This window comes from Pristiophorus japonicus, unplaced genomic scaffold (genome assembly GCF_044704955.1).
Source record: "Pristiophorus japonicus isolate sPriJap1 unplaced genomic scaffold, sPriJap1.hap1 HAP1_SCAFFOLD_759, whole genome shotgun sequence".
Taxonomy (NCBI): Eukaryota; Metazoa; Chordata; class Chondrichthyes; family Pristiophoridae; genus Pristiophorus; species Pristiophorus japonicus.
In genome coordinates this window covers 12,484-37,204 of record NW_027254676.1, presented here as the reverse complement: position 1 = coordinate 37,204, position 24,721 = coordinate 12,484, and the positions used below count along the sequence as shown (strand labels likewise).

Sequence of the window (24,721 nt, the reverse complement as noted above, 5' to 3'; positions counted from 1 at the left end):
CCGGGACAGTGAATACATTTAAGACAGAAATAAGACAGTTTCTTAAACAATAAGGGGTTATGGGGAGCGGGCAGGGAAGTGGTTCTGAGTCCATGAAGGGATCAGCCATGATCGTATTAGATGGCGGAGCAGGCTCGAGGGGCCCTATGGCCTACTCCTGCACCTATTTCTTATGTCCTTATGTCCTTATAGTTAATAATTACATTATTGATTGACATTAATGATTATGCATTTGCATTATTGATTCATATAACTTATTGGAGCCGTGCTTTTGGCTGTGTCTGCAGTCCCCAGAGACACCATCACCCTCATCGGGACTCAGTAGAGAATACCGGTTGGAGAGCGAGATGGACTCCTGGCACTCCTGCACCACCTGCCCAGTCCTCCTCTTCTGTGCAGCATTCACCCACTCCCTCCCTGCCTGCACACTCTTCTGTTGCCGGGGCTGACCACCTCCAGAAGCGCGCTATCCCCGTAGCTCTCAGTCTCGCGGATGCACCGCAGTGAGTCCAGCCGCCGCTCAAGCTCCAAAACGCGGAGCTGGAGTTGGTGCCGCTGGAGACACCCTCCTGCACTCCTGGTCGTCCCGGCTGCGTAAAGCGTCCAGGAACTTCCCACATGCCACAGGATGTGCATACCGCGGGACTGAGCTGCCCTGCCCACCCCCTCCAGTTACACTCGGAACTATCACGCAACAATAAACTCTGAACATTAGCAAAAAACACACACACACACCCAGCCGCTACTCAACACACAGCTCATTTCATGCATTAGTTTTGTTTCGACAATGAAGGTCACTTACCCGTTCAATTGCTGCTCCTAACTGACACCAATGTGCAAGGGTTAAAATAAAAATAAAGAAAGGAGAAATACTCTCCAATTGCTTTCCTGCTTGGCTGCGATGTCGCACTTCGATTTAGGTCATTTACATTTGGTCCCTGACTGTTGTCCCTCACTGTTACCGCCCTTTAGTAGTCCAGCACCCGGGTCAGGTCTGACAAAGGAGAAAAAACGCGGTGATGTGGGAAAAGAGCAGGGGATCAGGACTAACTGGTTGTGTGTTTGAAAGAGCAAGTGCAGATTCGATGGGCCGAATGGCTTCCTTCTGTGCTATACTGCTCTGTGATTCTATGATATTCATACACTCAGAAATTCTTTCCGCACATTTATCAGGCGATTTGTATTATATATTATGAAAATAATTTTGATATTCAGACTCCTATTTATTTATATTTTCAGTATTAATTTAAAAATGTTTATACATATATATATATATATATATACACATCGATGATGTTATAGTTTTATCAATGAAGAAGCAGCAACTGTAAATTATTTGTAATCTAATTTCAACCCCAGGACTGAGACATTGTCCATTGATGGTCCCAACCATCTACACTCAGTGTTCACCCAGGGACTGAGATACCCCATGGTATCTCCCACTGACCATCCAGTGTCCCCACCCTCTACACTCAGTGTTCACCTGGGGACTGAGATACCCCATGGTATCTCCCACTGACCATCCAGTGTCCCCACCCTCTACACTCAGTGTTCACCTGGGGACTGAGATACCCCATGGTATCTCCCACTGGCCATCCAGTGTCCCCACTCTCTACACTCAGTGTTCACCCGGGGACTGAGATACCCCATGGTATCCCCCACTGACCATCCAGTGTCCCCACCCTCTACACTCAGTGTTCACCCAGGGACTGAGATACACCATGGTATCTCCCACTGACCATCCAGTGTCCCCACCCTCTACACTCAGTGTTCACCCGGGGACTGAGATACCCCATGGTATCTCCCACTGACCATCCAGTGTCCCCACCCTCTACACTCAGTGTTCACCTGGGGACTGAGGTACCCCATGGTATCTCCCACTGACCATCCAGTGTCCCCACCCTCTACACTGAGTGTTCAACCAGGGACTGAGATACCCCATGGTATCTCTCACTGACCATCCAGTGTCCGCACCCTCTGCACTCAGTGTTCACCTGGGGACTGAGATACCCCATGGTATCTCCCACTGACCATCCAGTGTCCCCACCCTCTACACTCAGTGTTCACCCGGGGACTGAGATACCCCATGGTATCTCCCACTGACCATCCAGTGTCCCCACCCTCTACACTCAGTGTTCACCTGGGGACTGAGATACCCCATGGTATCTCCCACTGACCATCCAGTGTCCCCACCCTCTACACTCAGTGTTCACCCAGGGACTGAGATACACCATGGTATCTCCCACTGACCATCCAGTGTCCCCACCCTCTACACTCAGTGTTCACCTGGGGACTGAGATACCCCATGGTATCTCCCACTGACCATCCAGTGTCCCCACTCTCTACACTCAGTGTTCACCTGGGGACTGAGATACCCATGGTATCTCCCACTGACCATCCAGTGTCCCCACCCTCTACACTCAGTGTTCACCCGGGGACTGAGATACCCCATGGTATCTCCCACTGACCATCCAGTGTCCCCACCCTCTACACTCAGTGTTCACCCAGGGACTGAGATACCCCATGGTATCTCCCACTGATCATCCAGTGTCCCCACCCTCTACACTTAGTGTTCACCTGGGGACTGAGATACCCCATGGTATCTCCCACTGACCATCCAGTGTCCCCACCCTCTACATTCATTGTTCACCTGGGGACTGAGATACACCATGGTATCTCTCACTGACCATCCACTGTCCCCACCCTCTACACTCAGTGTTCACCCAGGGACTGAGATACCCCATGGTATCTCCCACTGACCATCCAGTGTCCCCACCCTCTACACTCAGTGTTCACCTGGGGACTGAGATACCCCATGGTATCTCCCACTGACCATCCAGTGTCCCCACCCTCTACACTTAGTGTTCACCTGGGGACTGAGATACCCCATGGTATCTCCCACTGACCATCCAGTGTCCCCACCCTCTACACTCAGTGTTCACCCGCGGACTGAGATACCCCATGGTATCTCCCACTGACCATCCAGTGTCCCAACCATCTACACTCAGTGTTCACCTGGGGACTGAGATACCCCATGGTATCTCCCACTGACCATCCAGTGTCCCCACCCTCTACACTCAGTGTTCACCTGGGGACTGAGATACCCCATGGTATCTCCCACTGACCATCCAGTGTCCCCACCCTCTACACTCAGTGTTCACCTGGGGACTGAGATACCCCATGATATCTCCCACTGACCATCCAGTGTCCTCACCCTCTACACTCAGTGTTCACCTGGGGACTGAGATACCCCATGGTATCTCCCACTGACCATCCAGTGTCCCCACCCTCTACACTCAGTGTTCACCTGGGGACTGAGATACCCCATGGTATCTCCCACTGACCATCCAGTGTCCCCACCCTCTACACTCAGTGTTCACCCGCGGACTGAGATACCCCATGGTATCTCCCACTGACCATCGAGTGTCCCCACCCTCTACACTCAGTGTTCACCCAGGGACTGAGATACCCCATGGTATCTCTCACTGATCATCCAGTGTCCCCACCCTCTACACTCAGTGTTCACCTGGGGACTGAGATACCCCATGGTATCTCCCACTGACCATCCAGTGTCCCCACCCTCTACATTCAGTGTTCACCTGGGGACTGAGATACCCCATGGTATCTCCCACTGACCATCCAGTGTCCCCACCCTCTACACTCAGTGTTCACCTGGGGACTGAGATACCCCATGGTATCTCCCACTGACCATCCAGTGTCCCCACCCTCTACATTCAGTGTTCACCTGGGGACTGAGATACCCCATGGTATCTCCCACTGACCATCCAGTGTCCCCACCCTCTACACTCAGTGTTCACCCAGGGACTGAGATACCCCATGGTATCTCCCACTGACCATCCAGTGTCCCCCACCCTCTACACTCAGTGTTCACCTGGAGCCTGAGATACCCCATGAGGTCTGTCTGTGAGCAGTGAGTTGGAGGGGAGGCTGAGCTGGGAGATTGGAACCTGGTTTAGAGAAGGAGGCAAGGTTTCAACTTTTAATTTGGGGGATTTTCCTCCAGGGCACAGAGTGAGACTCAGTTTATTGATGCTTTACGGGGTACAAGCCTCTGTGTAACATTAACTGTGCTTTATAATAACATTAAGCACCTTTCTGTCACTCAGTCCCAGATTCCGCACTCACTGACCCGTGTGTGGATCACACAGTCCTGGACCAGTCCTGGAGGAGCACGGATTGTGCTGGGAAAGCGTGCATTGGAAATTATCGGTTTGATCGTGGACTTGTCCAAGGGTGGTACAGATTTAAAAGGTAACGTGTGGGGGAAATGGCAGAGAAACTAATCAATAAGCCGGGAGCAATTGTGCAAAAGAGACAACGGGTAATATTAGGATCTGGTTCTGTGGAGAGAGCGGGATCATCAGTCAGAGCAATGGGGCAGGGTGTGAGTGGATACAGGGAAATGGGAACAGCTTCTATCAGTTGATCATTGAATCAGTTCAGGGGCTGACTGACTCTGTGGGATTGTTGTTCCAGTTCTGGCGGATGGAAGATTCCGGAGACTGAGGTCCCAGACTATCACTGCTCCACACGGGCCCCAGGCTGGTTAAAGGGTACTTTCAGACTTTATAATCTCTGATTTACATTCACTGTCCAGCACTGTACACCTTGGTTACATTCTTCAATATTTGTAATCCTCATTTCAGGAGCCCATCCCACCGTGGGACAGGGAGAAGTGACGGGGACAGTTTGTTTTACGAGGTTTGGAAGTCCCTGCTACTATACCCGGGAGATAAAGATCAAAAACTGCACCAGTTACTCTGTTTACAAGTTGAATCCGACTGGTGGCTATGACGCTGCTTATTGCACAGGTACATTGGCGATTGTGAATGGCCCAGAAGCCTGACTCTGGGATGTCCCGTGTCATCAACAGCAGTAAGAAAGTTACACGCGCCCCTCCTGGTTGTAAGGGACACAACGGATAAAGGATCAGAAACACAAAGTGGTCTTTTCACCAAAGATACAGGGAGCTGAATCAGACACTGTTCTCTGTGTCTGTCGGACACTCTGTTCCCTGCCGTGCCCACTGATGGAGATAGACCCGCAGTGTAGCGCTGGGCACAGCAGACTGAGATACCCATGATGTCTCCCGCTGACCATCCAGTGACCCCACCCTCTACACTCAGTGTTCACCTGGGGACTGAGATACCCCATGGTATCTCTCACTGACCATCCAGTGTCCCCACCCTCTACACTCAGTGTTCACCCAGGGACTGAGATACCCCATGGTATCTCCCGCTGACCATCCAGTGTCCCCACCCTCTACACTCAGTGTTCACCCAGGGACTGAGATACCCCATGGTATCTCCCACTGACCATCCAGTGTCCTCACCCTCTACACTCAGTGTTCACCCGGGGACTGAGATACCCCATGGTATCTCCCACTGACCATCCAGTGTCCCCACCCTCTACACTCAGTGTTCACCCAGGGACTGAGATACCCCATGGTATCTCCCACTGACCATCCAGTGTCCCCACCCTCTACACTCAGTGTTCACCTGGGGACTGAGATACCCCATGGTATCTCCCACTGACCATCCAGTGTCCCCACCCTCTACACTCAGTGTTCACCTGGGGACTGAGATACCCCATGGTATCTCCCACTGACCATCCAGTGTCCCCACCCTCTACACTCAGTGTTCACCCAGGGACTGAGATACCCCATGGTATCTCCCACTGACCATCCAGTGTCCCCCCCCTCTACACTCAGTGTTCACCTGGGGACTGAGATACCCCATGGTATCTCCCACTGACCATCCAGTGTCCCCACCCTCTACACTCAGTGTTCACCTGGGGACTGAGATACCCCATGGTATCTCCCACTGACCATCCAGTGTCCTCACCCTCTACACTCAGTGTTCACCCGGGGACTGAGATACCCCATGGTATCTCCCACTGACCATCCAGTGTCCCCACCCTCTACACTCAGTGTTCCCCTGGGTATTGGGATACTCTACGAGGTCTCTCTGTGAGCAGTGAGTTTGAGGGGAGGCTGCACTGGAAGATGACATCCTGGTTTAGAGAATTTGGGGGATGTTCTACCAGGGCGGGGAGTGAGACTGAGGCTATTGGTGCTTCAGGGGGTACACGCTACTCTGTAACATTAACTGTGCTTTATATTAACACTAAACATCTTTCTGTCACTCAGTCCCAGACTCCTCACTCACTGACCCGTGTGTGGATCACACAATCCTGGACCAGCCCTGGAGGAGCACGGATTGTATTGGGCCTGAGTGCATCGCAAACTATCAGTGTGATCGTGATCTCCAGTACGGATGGTACAGATTTAAAAGGTAACGTGAGGGGGAAAGGACAGATAAATTAATCAATAAGCCAGGAGTAAATGTACTGAAGAGACCAAAGTGTGAGGTTAGCAACCGGTTGTGTAGAGTGACCGGGATCATCAGTCAGAGCAATGGGGCAGGGAGTGAATACAGGGAAAGGGGAACAGCTTCTGTCAGTTGATCATTGAATCAGTTCAGGGGCTGACTGACTCTGTGGGATTGTTGTTCCAGTTCTGGCGGATGGAAGATTCCGGAGACTGCGGTCCCAGACTATCACTGCTCCACAAACGTCACAGGCTGGTTAAAGGGTACTTTCAGCCTTTATAATCTCAGATTTTCATTCACTGTCCAGCACTGCTCACCTCGATTAAATTCTTCATCTTTTACATTTGTAATCCTCATTTCAGGAACTCATCCCGCCGTTGGAGAGGGAGAAGTGACGGGGACAATTTGTTTTACCAGCGCTGGAAATCCCTGTCGCTGGAACTGGGAGATAAAGATCAAAAACTGCACCAGTTACTCGGTTTATGAGTTGAATCCGACTGGTGGCTGTTCTGCTGCTTATTGCACAGGTACATTGGCGATTGTGAATGGCCCAGAAGGGTGACTCTGGGATGTCCCGTGTCATCAACAGCAGTAAGAAAGTTACACGCGCCCCTCCTGGTTGTAAGGGACACAACGGATGAAGGATCTGAAACACAAAGTGGTCTTTTTACAGCAAAGCTACATGGAGCTGAATCAGACTGTGTTCTCTGTGTCTGTCGGACACTCTGTTCCCTGCCGTGCCCACTGACGGAGATAGACCCCCAGTGTAGCGCTGGGCACAGCAGACTGAGATACTGCATGATATCTCCCACTGACCTTCGAGTATCCCTTTCATCTGCACTGGTATCTGACCTTCTCTGGACTATACCATCATCCAATCTGCAATGACTAATACCACTCTTATTTTATTACAGACCCAGAGACTTCCCCAGCTCAGGGGCCCGAGGAACAATCAACTCTCGCATCCACTGACCATCCATCCATTACCCCAGCGGGGTCTACAGCCTCAGGTACCTGCCTTGTGTGGACCATTGAAAACAGACTGTTCACCCCATGTAACAGCAGAAATCCTCAGTCCTAGAGATACATCCAGTCTCTTACTGATGGCCGTCGCTTGCATTCGCTGAGAGGAGTGTTGTGGGAAGATTGTGAGTTATATAAAGGCTAATGTCCATCAGGGAAGGAAATCTGCCATCCTTCCCCGGTCTGGGATATATATGGCTGCAGACTCACAGCAATGGGGTGAACTCTGAACTACCTTCTAAAACGGCCCAGCAAGCCACGCAGTTTTATTCAAGTAAGTGACTCCCCAGCATCTTCTCGAGGGCAAGCAGGAATGGGCAATAAATGCTGGCCTTGCCAGTGACGCCCACATCCCAGGACCAAATAACATAATGCAGTGGAGAAGGGGAATGGGATGTAGTGACTGAGGGGGACAGATTTATTGATTCTGGGTTATATAAAGACTGGTGTCTGAAAACGTCCGGTTCCACTGATGACTGCTCTGTTGCTAACAATCTGCACTCTCCCACCTATCCATTAATTTATTACAGATCCAGAGACATCCCCAACTCAGGGGCCTGAGGAACAATCGACTCTTGAATCGACTGACAGTCCATGCACTATCCCAGCGGGGTCTGCTGCCTCAGGTATCTGCCTCGTGGGGTCCATTCTACACAGACTGTTCACCCAATGGAACTGCAGAGATCCTTCGATCATCAGATTCATCCAGTCCCTTACTGAAGGGAGTAGGATGTAGTGACGGAGTAGTGTGGGATGTAGTGACTGAGGGGAGTGGTATATCGTCGCTGAGGGGTGTGGGACCCGGAGCCTGAGGACAGTGCGATGAGGAGCCTGAGGGGAGTCGGATTAGAAGACTGAGTGGATAGTGATGAGCAGAATGCTGTTACTGAGAGGAGTGGGGTTCAGTGACTGAAGGCAGTGAGATATAGTAACTGACTGTAGAGGAATGTACTGACTGAGGGGAGTGGGATGCAGTGACTGAGGGGAGTGGGATGCCGTGACTGAGGGGAGTGGGCTGCAGTGACTGAGGGGAGTGGGATGCAGTGACTGAGGGGAGTGGGATGCAGTGACTGAGGGGAGTGGGCTGCAGTGAGTGAGGGGAGTGGGCTGCAGTGAGTGAGGGGAGTGGGCTGCAGTGAGTGAGGGGAGTGGGATGCAGTGAGTGAGGGGAGTGGGATGCAGTGACTGAGGGGAGTGGGATGCAGTGACTGAGGGGAGTGGGCTGCAGTGAGTGAGGGGAGTGGGCTGCAGTGAGTGAGGGGAGTGGGATGCAGTGACTGAGGGGAGTGGGATGCAGTGACTGAGGGGAGTGGGATGCAGTGACTGAGGGGAGTGAGATGCAGTGACTGAGGGGAGTGGGATGCAGTGACTGAGGGGAGTGGGATGCAGTGACTGAGGGGAGTGGGATGCAGTGACTGAGGGGAGTGGGATGCAGTGACTGAGGGGAGTGGGATGCAGTGACTGAGGGGAGTGGGATGCAGTGACTGAGGGGAGTGGGATGCAGTGACTGAGGGGAGTGGGATGCAGTGACTGAGGGGAGTGGGATGCAGTGACTGAGGGGAGTGGGATGCAGTGACTGAGGGGAGTGGGATGCAGTGACTGAGGGGAGTGGGATGCAGTGACTGAGGGGAGTGGGATGCAGTGACTGAGGGGAGTGGGATGCAGTGACTGAGGGGAGTGGGATGCAGTGACTGAGGGGAGTGGGATGCAGTGACTGAGGGGAGTGGGATGCAGTGACTGAGGGGAGTGGGATGCAGTGACTGAGGTGACTGGGATTGGTTGACTTATTTAAAGTCTAGTGTGTGACATTCTCCAGACTCCAGTATCAGCCTGATGTCCCGATTGAGTATTCCCAGTATTTTACCCTCCCATGTCTCCCGTCCTTTATTACAGATCCGGCAACAACCCCAACTCAGGAACCTGAGGGACAAACATCTGAACAAAGCACTGAGAAACCGGCCTCTGTCCCAGTGGGACCTACAGCCTCAGGTATCAGTCTGGAGGAGTTGATTCAAACAGGCACTGCACCCAATGTGACCCATGACCTGCTCAGTTCCTGAGAATCTCCCGATCCCGAGAGAGATATTTCTTGGCGAAAATACGCCCCAGCCTTAACAACATTTCCTGATAGTTGTACCCACTCAGTTCTGATATCATACTTGTAAACCTTTTGTTTTGGCTCCTCCTTCAGACCCACTCTATCCTTTTGATATTATGGGAGCGATAACTCTCCACAGTGCCCAAAGCGGGGTCCCACCGAGGTATATGATGGTCAGAATTGTGTACAGTGCTCCAAGTGTGGTCTAACCAAGGCATATGGAGACTGGAACTGTGCACATTGTTCCAAATGTAATCTGTCTCTCACTTAGTCTCTTTCTATCTCTCTTGCTCTGTCCCTCTACATCAGTCTCCTCTCTCTCCCATTCTGTTTCTCTCTATCACTTTCTTTCTCTCTCTGTCTCTCTCTTTGTCTCTCTTTCACACATTCTCCATATCACGGTCTTGCACTCTTTCTCTCTCGGTGTCCACCACTCTTTCTCTGTCTCCTGCTGTCTTTCTCTTTGCTTCAGTCTTTTTATCTCTCTCTGTCTCTATCTCTCACTCTCATTCTGGCGGTCTTCCTTTCTCTCTCTCTCTCTATATATATATATATATATATATATATAGATATAGCTTTCTCTCTCTGTCTATTGATCCTTCAGTGTTGAATTGTATCTAATTGTATTTAATCTCTGTGGCCATCGGGTCAATGCCTGGCCCAGGGCTGTGAGAGACAGGGACCGAGCAGGGAGACCCACTCCTGGCCCAGGGCTGTGAGAGACAGGGACCGAGCAGGAAGACCCACTCCTGGCCCAGGGCTGTGAGAGACAGGGACCGAGCAGGGAGACCCACTCCTGGCCCAGGGCTGTGAGAGACAGGGACCGAGCAGGGAGACCCACTCCTGGCCCAGGAATGTGAGAGACAGGGACCGAGCAGGGAGACCCACTCCTGGCCCAGGGCTGTGAGAGACAGGGACCGAGCAGGGAGACCCACTCCTGGCCCAGGGCTGTGAGAGACAGGGACCGAGCAGGGAGACCCACTCCTGGCCCAGGGCTGTGAGAGACAGGGACCGAGCAGGGAGAACCACTCCTGGCCCAGGGCTGTGAGAGACAGGGACCGAGCAGGGAGAACCACTCCTGGCCCAGGGCTGTGAGAGACAGGGACCGAGCAGGGAGACCCACTCCTGGCCCAGGGCTGTGAGAGACAGGGACCGAGCAGGGAGAACCACTCCTGGCCCAGGGCTGTGAGAGACAGGGACCGAGCAGGGAGATCCACTCCTGGCCCAGGGCTGTGAGAGACAGGGACCGAGCAGGGAGACCCACTCCTGGCCCAGGGCTGTGAGAGACAGGGACCGAGCAGGGAGAACCACTCCTAGCCCAGGGCTGTGAGAGACAGGGGCCGAGCAGGGAGACCCACTCCTGGCCCAGGGCTGTGAGAGACAGGGACCGAGCAGGAAGACCCACTCCTGGCCCAGGGCTGTGAGAGACAGGGACCGAGCAGGGAGAACCACTCCTGGCCCAGGGCTGTGAGAGACAGGGACCGAGCAGGGAGACCCACTCCTGGCCCAGGGCTGTGAGAGACAGGGACCGAGCAGGGAGAACCACTCCTGGCCCAGGGCTGTGAGAGACAGGGACCGAGCAGGGAGACCCACTCCTGGCCCAGGGCTGTGAGAGACAGGGACCGAGCAGGGAGACCCACTCCTGGCCCAGGGCTGTGAGAGACAGGGATCGAGCAGGGAGACCCACTCCTGGCCCAGGGCTGTGAGAGACAGGGACCGAGCAGGGAGAACCACTCCTGGCCCAGGGCTGCCTCTCCATCCTCCAGTTCCCATGTGCCTGATCTTTCATTGCAGATCCGGGGACGTGGACAAGCCGTGGAAACAAGGGAGGGACGGCAGCAGGAGCTGAGTGCAAAGCCTCGGAGAAGGGACATTTGAAACCAGGTACCAGTCGGCCGATAGAATCATAGAGATTTACAGCACGGAAGGAGGCCATTTCTGCCCACCGTGTCCACACCGGCTGACCACGAGCTACCCAACCTATTCCCACTTTCCGGCTCTTGGTCCGTAGCCCTTTAGGTTACAGCACTTCAGGTCCACATCCAGGTACTTTTTAAATATGATGAGGTTTTCTGCCTCTCCCACCCTTTCAGGCAGTGACCCGCACTACCCTCTGGGTGAAGACATTTCCCCTCAAGTCTCCTCTAACCCTCCCCTCAATTTCTTTAAACCGATGCCCCCTGGCTGTTGACCCCTCTGCCAAGGGAAACTGGTCCTTCCTGTCCACTCTGTGCAGGCCCCTCATAAAGTTATACACCTCAATCAGGTCTCCCCTCAGCCTCGTCTGTTCCAAAGAAAACAGACCCAGCGTCTCCAAACCTTCCTCATCGCTCAAATTCTTCAGTCCAGGCAAACATTCTTGTCAATCTCCTCTGCCCCCTTTCCAGTGCCATCACACATTTCCTGCAATGTGACCAGAACTGCACGCAGTACTCCAGCTTGTGGCCTAACCTGTGTTTTACACAGATCAAGCACAGCGTCCTTGCTGTTGTGTTCCACGCCTCGACTAATGAAGGCAAGTGCTCCGTATGCCTTCTTAAACACCTTACATACCTGGCCTGCTACATTCCGGGATCTGTCGAGCTGCACTCCCAGGTCCCTTTGTTCCTCTATACTTCTCAGTGTTCCACCGTTTAATGTTTACTCCATTCCCTTGTTAGACCTCGCCAAATGCATGATGTCACACTTATCCGGATTAAAGGCAGACAGGAAGCAGAGAGCCGGGATAAACGGGTCCTTTTCAGAATGGCAGGCAGTGACACGTGGGGTGCCGCAGGGCTCAGTGCTGGGACCCCAGCTACTTACAATATACATTAATGATTTGGACGAGGGAATTGAGCGTAAGATCTCCAAATCTGCAGATGACATTAAGCTGGGTGGCGGAGTGAGCTGTGAGGAGGAGGCTAAAAGGCTGCAGGGGGACTTGGACAGTTTAGGTGAGTGGGGCAAACATGTTGCAGATACAGTATAATGTGGATAAATGTGAAGTTATCCACTTTGGTGGCAAAAACACGAAAGCAGAATAATATCTGAATGGCGGCAGATAAGGAAAAGGGGAGATGCAACGAGACCTGGGTGTCAGGGTACATCAGACATTGAAGGTTGGCCATGCAGGTACAGCAGGTGGTGAAGAAGGCAAATGGCATGTTGGCCTTCAGAGCGAGGGGATTTGAATATTGGAGCAGGCAGTTGTACAGGGCCTTGGTGAGGTCTCACCTGGAATATTGTGGACAGTTTTGGTCTCCTAACCTGAGGAAGGACATTCTTGCTATTGAGGGAGTGCAGCGAAGGTTCACCAGACTGATTCCCGGGATGGCAGGACTGACATATGAGGAGAGACTGGATCGACTGGGCTTGTATTCACTGGGAGTTTAGAAGGATGAGAGGGGTTCTCATAGACACATATAAAATTCAGACGGGACTGGACAGGTTAGATGCAGGAAGAATGTTCCCGATGTTGGGGAAGTCCAGAACCAGGGGACATAAGCTAAGGATAAGGGGTAAGCCATTTAGGACCGAGATGAGGAGAAACTTCTTCACTCAGAGAGTTGTTAACCTGTGGAATTCTCTACCACAGAGAGTTGTTAAAGCAAGTTTATTGGATATATTCAAGAGGGAGTTAGATATGGCCCTTATGGCTAAAGGGATCAAGGGGTATGGAGAGAAAGCGGGAAAGGGGTACTGAGGTGAGTGAACAGCCATGATCTTATTGAATGCTGGTGCAGGCTCGAAGGGTCGAATGGCCTACTCCTGCACCTAATTTCTCTGTTTCTATGTAGCTATGTAAATTCCATTTGGCACTGGTCTGCCCACCTAGCCAGTACATTGATATGTTCCTGCAGTCCGCAGCTTTCTCCTGAATCATCAATGTCACAGCCGATTTTAGTGTCATCTTCAAACTTCTTAATCGTGCCCCCAACTTCCAAATCCATAGTCATTGACATATACCACAAAAAGCAAGGGACCCAGCACTGAGCCCTGCGGAACCCCACTGAAAACAGCTTCTGGCTTCTGGTTGGGACCACCCAATCAGATCCTCCCAGGGTCCACGGCAAGAAACCTTCAGTCCCTGACTCCAACCTCGAACGTTCAGTGATTGGACCTTCCAAATATCCTGCTTTATAATCTGTCTGCTCAGTCCCAGATATCCGGGCAAGTGTCTCCCAATATAAACCACACAGAATGTAGGGCACAGAAAGTAGCCATTATGCCCCACTGCTCCGTGCCGGTGTTTATGTTCCACACCAGCCTCCTCTCTCCCCTCTTCATCTCACCCCATCAGCACATCCTTCTATTCCTTTCTCCCTCATGTGTTTATCCAACTTCCCCTTAAATACATCTCTGCCATTCGCTCAACCACTCCCTGTGGGAGCGAGATCCACATTCTCAGCCCACTCTGGGTGAAGATGTTTCTCCTTAATTCCTCATGGGATTTATGAGTGACGACCTTACGTTGATGTCCCCTAATTTTGGAAGCTCCCACAAACATTGCTGTACATTGACCGTATGGAACCACCTTCACCAATCCCCTGTGGAAGCAGGGATGAGCCTGGAATTGTCCACACAGACCCACGTTGCCCGGTCCAGCTCCCACAGCAGAAGCCCCCTCGATTGGGGACAGTCACTCCGGCTTTGCTCTCCCTGCCCCCCTCCCTGTACCCCGGTTGGTATTCCTGCCCCTCACTCTGCGCAGGTGGGTTTGGGAGTTGTGGCTGAAGAGACCTGGTTCCGCTCTGTGTTCCAGGAGTTCTGAAACTGTCAGGCGAGCAGTGCAAGAAGGTCAGTGCCGATGTCCAAGTGATGTACGTCGGGACAAACAAACTGGACACCCCCGACAAACAGGCAGCCTTCCACCGCCAGGTGAGGGGGTTATTGTCCATTCATTCTCCGGGTGTTGGGCGTCACTGGGCAAGGATGGCATTGATTGACCATCCCCAGTAAACCATCATTAGTTGGCATTGACTGACCTTCCCTAGTTGGCATTGACTGACCATCCCCAGTTGACATTGACTGACCTTCCCCAGTTGGCATTGACTGACCTTCCCCAGTTGGCATTGACTGACCTTCCCCAGTTGACATTGACTGACCTTCCCCAGTTGGCATTGACTGACCTTCCCCAGTTGGCATTGACTGACCTTCCCCAGTTGGCATTGACTGACCATCCCCAGTTGGCATTGACTGACCTTCCCCAGTTGGCATTGACTGACCTTCCCCAGTTGGCATTGACTGACCTTCCCCAGTTGACATTGACTGACCATCCCCAGTTGACATTGACTGACCTTCCCCAGTTGACATTGACTGACCTTCCCCAGTTGACATTGACTGACCTTCCCCAGTTGGCATTGACTGACCTTCCCCAGTTGACATTGACTGACCTTCCCCAGTTGACATTGACTGACCTTCCCCAGTTGGCATTGACTGACCTTCCCCAGTTGACATTGACTGACCATCCCCAGTTGACATTGACTGACCTTCCCCAGTTGACATTGACTGACCTTCCCCAGTTGACATTGACTGACCTTCCCCAGTTGGCATTGACTGACCTTCCCCAGTTGACATTGACTGACCATCCCCAGTTGACATTGACTGACCTTCCCCAGTTGGCATTGACTGACCTTCCCCAGTTGACATTGACTGACCTTCCCCAGTTGGCATTGACTGACCTTCCCCAGTTGACATTGACTGACCTTCCCCAGTTGCCATTGACTGACCTTCCCCAGTTGCCATTGACTGACCATCACCAGTTGACATTGACTGACCTTCCCCAGTTGACATTGACTGACCATCCCCAGTTGGCATTGACTGACCTTCCCCAGTTGGCATTGACTGACCATCACCAGTTGGCATTGACTGACCTTCCCCAGTTGGCATTGACTGACCATCACCAGTTGACATTGACTGACCAACCCCTGGTGTTAGGGGGAGGGGATAGCCTGCTGTTAAAGGGAGAGGGATTCCCCTGGTGGCACTGAGGGGGCTTCCCCTGGTGTTAAGGGGAGGGGGATTCCTGGTGTTAAGTGGGTGGGGATTCTCTTGGTGTAAAGTGGAGGGGATTCCTCTGGTGTTATGGGGCAGGGATTCGCCTGGTGTTAAGGGGGAGGGGTTCCACTGGTTTTACTGGGGTGGGGATTTCCTGGTGGTAATGGGGAGTGGTTTCCCCTGGTGTTAAGTGGTGAGGATTCCCTGGTGTTAAGAGGAGGGGCTACCATGGTGTTAAGGGGGAGGGGATTATCCTGGTATTAAGGGGAGGGGGATTCGCTGGTGTTAAGGAGAGGGGGATTACCCTGGTAATGGGTTGGGGATTCCCCTGGTGTTAATGGGGAGGGGTTTCCCCTGGTGTTAAGGGGAGGGGGATTCCCCTGGTGTGTGGGCCACGGTGATGTTCCCTGAGAGCCCCCCCCGGTGAGGTGCGGTGTAACTTTGAACGATCTCTATGGTACACGACCCCTCACCTGGTGATTCGCGTCCGTTCCCAGGTACAAGACATGCTGAGAGACCACCTGCCCTGCAAGAACCTCCCGCTGAAGATCAACGGCGTCAAGGTGGCGAAACGTAGGAGGAAGAAACGGAATGATCCGGAAGATCCAGGATTGTGAGCGGGTTATTTCAACCCGACTCTGGGCCCACGGGCAGGGTCCAAGGTGTGTGGGGGACGGAGGTGGTGTGCGTGGAGTGGGATGGGTGAGGTGGTTTGTGATGGGGGTGAGGGCTATGGGATTAGGTGAGGGGTGTGGGATGGGGTGAGGTGGGATGGGATGGAGGTGAGTATGAGGGGTGAGGGATGGGGTGAGGTGGGATGGGATGGAGGTGAGTGTGAGGGGTGAGGGATGGGGTGAGGTGGGATGGGATGGAGGTGAGTGTGAGGGGTGAGGGATGGGGTGAGGTGGGATGGGATGGAGGTGAGTATGAGGGGTGAGGGATGGGGTGAGGTGGGATGGGATGGAGGTGAGTGTGAGCTGTGTGGGATGGGGTGAGGTGGGATGGGATGGAGGTGAGTGTGAGGGGTGAGGGATGGGGTGAGGTGGGATGGGATGGAGGTGAGTGTGAGGGGTGAGGGATGGGGTGAGGTGGGATGGGATGGAGGTGAGTATGAGGGGTGAGGGATGGGGTGAGGTGGGATGGGATGGAGGTGAGTGTGAGGGGAGTGGGATGGGGTGAGGTGGGATGGGATGGAGGTGAGTGTGAGGGGTGAGGGATGGGTGAGGTGGGATGGGATGGAGGTGAGTGTGAGGGGTGAGGGATGGGGTGAGGTGGGATGGGATGGAGGTGAGGGTGAGGGATGGGGTGAGGTGGGATGGGATGGAGGTGAGTGTGAGGGGTGAGGGATGGGGTGAGGTGGGATGGGATGGAGGTGAGTGTGAGGGGTGAGGGATGGGGTGAGGTGGGATGGGATGGAGGTGAGTGTGAGGGGTGAGGGATGGGGTGAGGTGGGATGGGATGGAGGTGAGGGTGAGGGATGGGGTGTGGTGGGATGGAGGTGAGTGTGAGGGGTGAGGGATGGGGTGAGGTGGGATGGGATGGAGGTGAGTGTGAGGGGTGAGGGATGGGGTGAGGTGGGATGGGATGGAGGTGAGTGTGAGGGGTGTGGGATGGGGTGAGGTGGGATGGGATGGAGGTGAGTATGAGAGGTGAGGGATGGGGTGAGGTGGGATGGGATGGAGGTGAGTATGAGGGGTGAGGGATGGGGTGGGATGGGATGGAGGTGAGTATGAGGGGTGAGGGATGGAGTGAGGTGGGATGGGATGGAGGTGAGTGTGAGGGGTGAGGGATGGGGTGAGGTGGGATGGGATGGAGGTGAGTATGAGGGGTGAGGGATGGAGTGAGGTGGGATGGGATGGGGGTGAGTGTGAGGGGTGAGGGATGGGGTGAGGTGAGATGGGATGGAGGTGAGTATGAGCGGTGAGGGATGGGTGAGGTGGGATGGGATGGAGGTGAGTATGAGGGGTGAGGGATGGGGTGAGGTGGGATGGGATGGAGGTGAGTATGAGGGGTGAGGGATGGGGTGAGGTGGGATGGGATGGAGGTGAGTGTGAGGGGTGAGGGATGGGGTGAGGTGGGATGGGATGGAGGTGAGTATGAGGGGTGAGGGATGGGGTGAGGTGGGATGGGATGGAGATGAGTATGAGGGGTGAGGGATGGGGTGAGGTGGGATGGGATGGAGGTGAGTATGAGGGGTGAGGGATGGGTGAGGTGGTTTGAGGGGAGTGAGTGTTGGAGTGATGTACATTGATGGGGGGTGGGTCTGTGGGGGGAATGTGATGGGCTGTACATCTCACTGGGTTGTTCCCAATGGACAAAGTCCATGAGCGGTGGCTGATATTGTGATTAAAAAGGGTTGAAAGGTAATTTAATAAGGGGTTTAAAATAATGTTAAAATGAGTTGAATGAGTGGTTTAATAGCTTTTTAATTTTTTTTACGGGATTCAAGTGTTGGTTAAGGGTGTTTGTAAGGGATTTAAAAGGATTTAAATAGCGTGTAAACGGGGTTTGAAATCGGATTTCTAATGACAGGGTGAATCAGATTGCCGTGACGTGTGTTAATGTAATACTGGTGATGGGGTTACTTTATATTGCTGCAATGTTTAGCTTGTAGCCTGTGTTGGTTGAGTGGGGAGGTCAGATTGTTCAATGGGGAGATCTATCTCACACACACTGAGACACAAGCTGCAGGCAGTCCTGGGGCATGAACTCCATATTTGAAGGGAGACGTTAATCGGAAACATTGAAAGATAGCAAGAGGGACAGGCTTGCATTTATGGAGCGCCTCTTGAAGCCCCAAAGTGCTTTACAGCCAATGAAGTACTTTCTGGAGTGTGCTCACAGTTGCAAGGTAGCACACACGGCAGCTATATTTGCGCACAGCAAGCTCCCGCAAACAGCGACGTGCAAATGAGCATCTACGAGGTGAGAGGAAGATCCCATAGATCAGGACGGAGGGCTTGAAGCCTGACAACAACACATTGCATTTATACAGCGCCGTTAACGTAGCAAAGCCTCCCAAGGCGCTTGGCGGGAACAGAAATGGGACCACACGCGGCACCGAACCACACACACACACACAGGGAGACATTGGGACAGGGCGGGCGGCCAGCAGCTCGGTCAGAGTCATAGTCCACTTTCATAGTCTATCTTCCCTTTATTTGGGACACCTCTTGATGTCACTACGAGGCAAGACAATTGTCGAGCAGAAGGGGTGAGGGGAAGGTATAAAGTGGGTGTTGGGACGGTATCTCGGATTGGGTGAAGATCTGATCAACCCATAGAGGGAACTCGAGACAGGAACGCGTTTGAATTCTCAGGCTCAAACTCCCAAGGGTTTGTCAGATACATTGGCTGTTGTGTGTGTATAATTTGTGATTTCTTAATAAATCTGTGACTTCCGAACTTCAGTGTTGTGAATTCTACTGATCAAATGGTAAATTATCTATAAGTATTTGGCACACCTCAAACAGGGACCTGCACCTGACTCCAGTCCCTCACTACCCCAGTCTGGGTCTACACCTGACTCCAGTCCCTCACTACCCCAGTCTGGGTCTACACCTGACTCCAGTCCCTCACTACCCCCAGTCTGGGTCTACACCTGACTCCAGTACCTCACTACACCCAGTCTGGGTCTACACCTGGCTCCAGTCCCTCACTACCCCCAGTCTGGGACTGCACCTGACTCCAGTCCCTCACTACCCCAGTCTGGGACTGCACCTGACTCCAGTCCCTCACTACCCCAGTCTGGGTCTACACCTGACTCCAGTCCCTCACTACCCCCAGTCTGGGACTGCACCTGACTCCAGTCCCTCACTACCCCAGTCTGGGTCTACACCTGACTCCAGTCCCTCACTACCCCCAGTCTGGGACTACACCTGACTCCAGTCCCTCACTACCCCAGTCTGGGTCTACACCTGACTTCAGTCCCTCACTACCCCAGTCTGGGTCTACACCTGACTCCAGTCCCTCACTACCCCCAGTCTGGGTCTACACCTGACTCCAGTCCCTCACTACCCCCAGTCTGGGTCTACACCTGACTCCAGTCCCTCACTACCCCCAGTCTGGGTCTACACCTGACTCCAGTACCTCACTACACCCAGTCTGGGTCTACACCTGGCTCCAGTCCCTCACTACCCCCAGTCTGGGTCTACACCTGACTCCAGTCCCTCACTACCCCAGTCTGGGACTGCACCTGACTCCAGTCCCTCACTACCCCCAGTCTGGGTCTACACCTGACTCCAGTCCCTCACTACCCCAGTCTGGGTCTACACCTGACTCCAGTCCCTCACTACCCCCAGTCTGGGTCTACACCTGACTCCAGTACCTCACTACCCCAGTCTGGGTCTACACCTGACTCCAGTCCCTCACTACCCCCAGTCTGGGATTGCACCTGACTCCAGTCCCTCACTACACCAGTCTGGGACTACACCTGACTCCAGTCCCTCACTACCCCCAGTCTGGGTCTACACCTGACTCCAGTCCCTCACTACCCCAGTCTGGGACTGCACCTGACTCCAGTCCCTCACTACCCCAGTCTGGGTCTACACCTGACTCCAGTCCCTCACTACCCCAGTCTGGGTCTACACCTGACTCCAGTCCCTCATGACCCCAGTCTGGGTCTACACCTGACTCCAGTCCCTCACTACCCCAGTCTGGGTCTACACCTGACTCCAGTCCCTCATGACCCCAATCTGGGTCTACACCTGACTCCAATCCCTCACTACCCCAGTCTGGGTCTACACCTGACTCCAGTCCCTCACTACCTCAGTCTGGGTCTGCACCTGACTCCAGTCCCTCATGACCCCAATCTGGGCCTACACCTGACTCCAGTCCCTCACTACCCCAGTCTGGATCTACACCTGACTCCAGTCCCTCACTACCCCAATCTGGGTCTACACCTGACTCCAGTCCCTCACTACCCCAATCTGGGTCTACACCTGACTCCAGTCCCTCACTACCCCAATCTGGGCCTACACCTGACTCCAGTCCCTCATGACCCCAATCTGGGCCTACACCTGACTCCAGTCCCTCACTACCCCAGTCTGGGTCTACATCTGACTCCAGTCCCTCACTACCCCAGTCTGGGTCTACACCTGACTCCAGTCCCTCACTACCCCAGTCTGGGTCTACACCTGACTCCAGTCCCTCACTACCCCAGTCTGGGTCTACACCTGACTCCAGTCCCTCACTACCCCAGTCTGGGTCTACACCTGACTCCACTCCCTCACTACCCCTAGTCTGGGTCTACACCTGACTCCAGTCCCTCACTACCCCAGTCTGGGTCTACACCTGACTCCAGTCCCTCACTACCCCAGTCTGGGTCTACACCTGACTCCAGTGTCTCACTACCCCCAGTTTGGGTCTACACCTGACTCCAGTCCCTCACTACCCCAGTCTGGGTCTACACCTGACTCCAGTCCCTCACTACCCCAGTCTGGGTCTACACCTGACTCCAGTCCCTCACTACCCCAATCTGGGTCTACACCTGACTCCAGTCCCTCACTACCCCAGTCTGGGCCTACACCTGACTCCAGTCCCTCACTACCCCAGTCTGGGCCTACACCTGACTCCAGTCCCTCACTACCCCAGTCTGGGTCCAGACCTGACTCCAGTCCCTCACTACCCCCAGTCTGGGTCTACACCTGACTCCAGTCCCTCACTACCGCAGTCTGGGCCTACAACTGACTCCAGTCCCTCACTACCCCCAGTCAGGGCCTACACCTGACTCCAGTCCCTCACTACCCCAGTCTGGGTCTACACCTGACTCCAGTGTCTCACTACCCCCAGTCTGGGCCTACACCTGACTCCAGTCCCTCACTACCCCCAGTCTGGGTCTACACCTGACTCCAGTCCCTCACTACCCCCAGTCTGGGTCTACACCTGTCTCCAGTCCCTCACTACCCCCAGTCTGGATCTACACCTGACTCCAGTCCCTCACTACCCCAGTCTGGATCTACACCTGACTCCAGTCCCTCACTACCCCAGTCTGGGTCTACACCTGACTCCAGTCCCTCACTACCCCAGTCTGGGTCTACACCTGACTCCAGTCCCTCCCTACCCCAGTCTGGGTCTACACCTGACTCCAGTCCCTCACTACCCCAGTCTGGGTCTACACCTGACTCCAGTCCCTCACTACCCGCAGTCTGGATCTACACCTGACTCCAGTACCTCACTACCCCCAGTCTGGGCCTACACCTGACTCCAGTACCTCACTACCCCAGTCTGGATCTACACCTGACTCCAGTACCCCACTACCCCAATCTGGGCCTACACCTGACTCCAGTCCCTCACTACCCCCAATCTGGGCCTACACCTGACTCCAGTCCCTCACAACCCCCAGTCTGGATCTACACCTGACTCCAGTCCCTCACTACCCCAGTCTGGGTCTACACCTGACTCCAGTCCCTCACTACCCCAGTCTGGGTCTACACCTGACTCCAGTCCCTCACTACCCCAATCTGGGCCTACACGTGACTCCAGTCCCTCACTACCCCAATCTGGGCCTACACGTGACTCCAGTCCCTCACTACCCCAATCTAGGTCTACACATGACTCCAGTCCCTCACTACCCCAAGCTGGGCCTACACCTGACTCCAGTCCCTCACTACCCCAGTCTGGGCCTACACCTGACTCCAGTCCCTCACTACCCCAATCTGGGCCTACACCTGACTCCAGTCCCTCATGACCCCAATCTGGGATTACACCTGACTCCAGTCCCTCACTACCCCAGTCTGGGTCTACACCTGACTCCAGTCCCTCACTACCCCAGTCTGGGTCTACACCTGAGTCCAGTCCCTCACTACCCCAGTCTGGATCTACACCTGACTCCAGTCCCTCACTACCCCAGTCTGGGTCAACATCTGACTCCAGTCCCTCACTACCCCAATCTGGGTCTACACCTGACTCCAGTCCCTCACTACCCCAATCTGGGTCTACACCTGACTCCAGTCGCTCACTACCCCAGTCTGGGTCAACATCTGACTCCAGTCCCTCACTACCCCAGTCTGGGTCAACATCTGACTCCAGTCCCTCACTACCCCAATCTGGGTCAACACCTGCCTCCAGGGCCTACACCTGACTCCAGTCCCTCACTACCCCAGTCTGGGCCTACACCTGACTCCAGTCCCTCACTACCCCAGTCTGGGCCTACACCTGACTCCAGTCCCTCACTACCCCCAGTCTGGGCCTGCACCTGACTCCAGTCCCTCACTGCCCCCAGTCTGGGTCTACACCTGACTCCAGTCCCTCACTACCCCAGTCTGGGTCTACACCTGACTCCAGTCCCTCACTACCCCAGCCTGGGTCTACACCTGACTCCAGTACCTCTCTACCCCAGTCTGGGCCTACACCTGACTCCAGTCCCTCACTACCCCCAGTCTGGGTCTACACCTGACTCCAGCCCCTCACTACCCCAATCTGGACCTACACCTGACTCCAGTCCCTCACTACCCCAATCTGGGTCTACACCTGACTCCAGTCCCTCACTACCCCAATCTGGGCCTACACCTGACTCCAGTCCCTCACTACCCCAGTCTGGGCCTACACCTGACTCCAGTCCCTCACTACCCCAGTCTGGGCCTACACCTGACTCCAGTCCCTCACTACCCCAATCTGGGCCTACACCTGACTCCAGTCCCTCATGACCCCAATCTGGGCCTACACCTGACTCCAGTCCCTCACTACCCCAGTCTGGGTCTACACCTGACTCCAGTCCCTCACTACCCCAGTCTGGGTCTACACCTGACTCCAGTCCCTCATGATCCCAATCTGGGCCTACACCTGACTCCAGTCCCTCACTACCCCAGTCTGGGTCTACACCTGACTCCAGTCCCTCATGACCCCAATCTGGGCCTACACCTGACTCTAGTCCCTCACTACCCCAGTCTGGATCTACACCTGACTCCAGTCCCTCACTACCCCAGCCTGGGTCTACACCTGACTCCAGTCCCTCATGACCCCAATCTGGGTCTACACCTGACTCCAGTCCCTCACTACCCCCAGTCTGGGCCTACACCTGACTCCAGTCCCTCACTGCCCCCAGTCTGGGTCTACACCTGACTCCAGTCCCTCACTACCCCCAGTCTGGGTCTACACCTGACTCCAGTCCCTCACTACACCAGTCTGGGTCTACACCTGACTCCAGTCCCTCACTACCCCAGTCTGGGCCTACACCTGACTCCAGTCCCTCACTACCCCCAGTCGGGGTCTACACCTGACTCCAGTCCCTCACTACCCCCAGTCTGGGTCTACACCTGACTCCAGTCCCTCACTACCCCCAGTCTGGGTCTACACCTGACTCCAGTCCCTCACTACCCCCAGTCTGGGCCTACACCTGACTCCAGTCCCTCACTACCCCAGTCTGGGCCTGCACCTGAATCCAGTCCCTCACTACCCCAGTCTGGGTCGACACCTGACTCCAGTCCCTCACTACCCCAATCTGGGACTACACCTGACTCGAGTCCCTCACTACCCCAGTCTGGGTCTACACCTGACTCCAGTCCCTCACTACCCCAGTCTGGGTCTACACCTGACTCCAGTCCCTCACTACCCCAGTCTGGGCCTACACCTGACACCAGTCCCTCACTACCCCAATCTGGGACTACACCTGACTCCAGTCCCTCACTACCCCAGTCTGGGTCTACACCTGACTCCAGTCCCTCACTACCCCAGTCTGGGTCTACACCTGACTCCAGTCCCTCACTACCACCAGTCTGGGTCTACACCTGACTCCAGTCCCTCACTACCCCAGTCTGGGCCTACACCTGACTCCAGTCCCTCACTATCCCAGTCTGGGTCTACACCTGACTCCAGTACCTCACTACCACCAGTCTGGGCCTACACCTGACTCCAGTCCCTCACTACCCCAGTCTGGGTCTACACCTGACTCCAGTCCCTCACTACCCCAGTCTGGGTCTACACCTGACTCCAGTCCCTCACTACCCCAGTCTGGGTCTACACCTGACTCCAGTACCTCACTACCACCAGTCTGGGCCTACACCTGACTCCAGTACCTCACTACCCCAGTCTGGGTCTACACCTGACTCCAGTACCTCACTACCCCAGTCTGGGTCTACACCTGACTCCAGTACCTCACTACCACCAGTCTGGGCCTACACCTGACTCCAGTACCTCACTACCACCAGTCTGGGTCTACACCTGATTCCAGTCCCTCACTACACCAGTCTGGGTCTACACCTGACTCCAGTACCTCAGTACCACCAGTCTGGGCCTACACCTGACTCCAGTCCCTCACTACCCCCAGTCTGGG

At 54.3% G+C, this 24,721-nt stretch overlaps 1 long non-coding RNA gene across 1 annotated transcript; it reads left to right on the top strand.

The window, feature by feature from the left end:
- Window positions 1-7,296: 7,296 nt before the first annotated feature.
- LOC139256769 (uncharacterized) lies at window positions 7,297-9,318 on the top strand. The gene is made up of 3 exons (XR_011592197.1): window positions 7,297-7,360; window positions 7,904-7,999; window positions 9,267-9,318. It is a non-coding gene; the product is annotated as an uncharacterized lncRNA (long non-coding RNA).
- The last annotated feature ends 15,403 nt before the right edge of the window (window positions 9,319-24,721 follow it).